Source organism: Phyllobates terribilis, unplaced genomic scaffold, assembly GCF_046119375.1.
Source record: "Phyllobates terribilis strain yellow unplaced genomic scaffold, ASM4611937v1 Scaffold_4501__1_contigs__length_60247, whole genome shotgun sequence".
Classification (NCBI taxonomy): domain Eukaryota; kingdom Metazoa; phylum Chordata; class Amphibia; order Anura; family Dendrobatidae; genus Phyllobates; species Phyllobates terribilis.
Window position 1 is genome coordinate 52,501 of NW_027367252.1, and position 2,500 is coordinate 55,000.

Genomic DNA, 2,500 nt, shown 5'->3' on the forward strand with positions numbered 1-2,500 from the left:
TTTGGGGACTTAGAAAATTTTCACACATGTGTCAGACTTCCAGACAGGGGAGCGTGTCAGTGCGCGCATCCGATTTCAGTTCCAGAGCGATTCGCGCGATGAGTCCTTGATACTTAGTCGTTTTTGGCAAAATTTCTGACTTTTTGAAAATTTCACAATTTTGTGAAAACTTCCACAAAATGAGGTTCTAGTATGTTAGAGGGCATCCCAGGAGGGCTCCAAAAGTGTGGGTAAAATATATATCCCACAGGGGGAAAATTGAAAAAAAGTTGAAAAAAAAAATTTTTGGGGACTTAGAAAATTTTTCAACTTTTGTCAGACTTCCAGACAGGGGAGCGTGTCAGTGCGCGCATCCGATTTCAGTTCCAGAGCGATTCGCGCGATGAGTCCTTGATACTTAGTCGTTTTTGGCAAAATTTCTGACTTTTTGAAAATTTCACAATTTTGTGAAAACTTCCACAAAATGAGGTTCTAGTATGTTAGAGGGCATCCCAGGAGGGCTCCAAAAGTGTGGGTAAAATATATATCCCACAGGGGGAAAATTGAAAAAAAGTTGAAAAAAAAAATTTTTGGGGACTTAGAAAATTTTCACACATGTGTCAGACTTCCAGAGAGGGGAGCATGTCAGTGCGCGCATCCGATTTCAGTTCCAGAGCGATTCGCGCGATGAGTCCTTGATACTTAGTCGTTTTTGCAAAATTTCTGACTTTTTGGAAAATTTCACAATTTTGTGAAAACTTCCACAAAATGAGGTTCTAGTATGTTAGAGGGCATCCCAGGAGGGCTCCAAAAGTGTGGGTAAAATATATATCCCACAGGGGGAAAATTGAAAAAAAGTTGAAAAAAAAAATTTTTGGGGACTTAGAAAATTTTTCAACTTTTGTCAGACTTCCAGACAGGGGAGCGTGTCAGTGCGCGCATCCGATTTCAGTTCCAGAGCGATTCGCGCGATGAGTCCTTGATACTTAGTCGTTTTTGGCAAAATTTCTGACTTTTTGAAAATTTCACAATTTTGTGAAAACTTCCACAAAATGAGGTTCTAGTATGTTAGAGGGCATCCCAGGAGGGCTCCAAAAGTGTGGGTAAAATATATATCCCACAGGGGGAAAATTGAAAAAAAGTTGAAAAAAAAAATTTTTGGGGACTTAGAAAATTTTTCAACTTGTGTCAGACTTCCAGAGAGGGGAGCATGTCAGTGCGCGCATCCGATTTCAGTTCCAGAGCGATTCGCGCGATGAGTCCTTGATACTTAGTCGTTTTCAGAAGTCACAATTTTGACTTCCAGGACCCGCAAAACGTTTGTAAATTGAGCCCGCTCCCCAGTTCCAAGCGTTTTGAGGTGTCCCCGGTTGCAGTAATGCAGCCTGCCCACTAGATGTCGCAAAAGAGACAAAAAGTGAAAAAGAACCAGAATGAGGAAATTCCAGGGAGCCGAATCCGCCTGACAGTTCCAGGCGATCGGGCACTTTTTTGCATGCGTCCCTAAAGTGGGTATAGGGTGACACTCCATGCAAAGACCCAGTTTTGCACACCACCGGCAGAATATATGAGAGAGAGGTACCTCTCAGCCCCGACACATTTCGACTCATTTAAGCTGGTTTTCACCTCCGTAGGCCTGGGTATGCGTTTTGGCTATGAGTCCCTGTTCGGCTGGAGGTCTGCACCTTGGCTGAACCCAGGCTTCCGCAGCTGCGTGGGGGGACTTTTGCCGGTCGCCTATCCCAAGTCAGAGAGGTGTTCCTGGGTTGAAGTGAGCCTGGCCAGACCCCCCCGCGGGCCCTGGTTCTCCACATGGGGGCGCCGTCAAGGCTAAAATCTGGATTTTTAGGCCGAGGAGAGGCTCCATGAGGGCGGATGCTTTTGTGGCTTCGACCCCAGTGCTGTTCCACATCCAGTACCCCCCCGCAAGGGCGCCTGTACCCGAGTCGCGCTTCCAGGACTCGTGGGCACGTATCTCCCGACGACAGGGGTTTGCAGCCTCCGTACTTGGGCAAGTCCCTACATGCACCCCTGCTCTTCCTCCGATCGATCTGGCGCAGCGCTCCCGGGTGGGGAGGTGGCGCCGCTCGCTCGGCCCGGGCTTTGGAGCCCGCGCTGGCTTAAGGTGAGCGGTCCCCTTCCTCCTCTACCCCCGGGCTTCCGACACCTATCTTTGGGCGCGCATGCCGGCCTCGCCTCCCGTCTGCGGAGGTGGCCGAGCCGTGGGGAGTTTGACCCGAACCGAGCGAAGGCAGTGGTCCGACGACCCGTACGGGCGAACGGCGGGGCGCCCACCCAGCCAGGCGTGGGGGCCCGTCGTCCGAATCGCTCCCTGTGCGGGGAAGCACAGCGATCTTCTCCGAGGGCGGCCCTTTTCTTCCAGATGCGTACCCGGCCAGCGGAGGCTCGCGCTGCCCCTCGTGTCCGAAAGGGCGGCCTCCGCGGCGGTGGCGACAGCGGCGGCGGTGGGTGGCCTCTCCGCGCCACTGCCGAGCTTCGCGATTTCCAGTCTTTTCCCGAG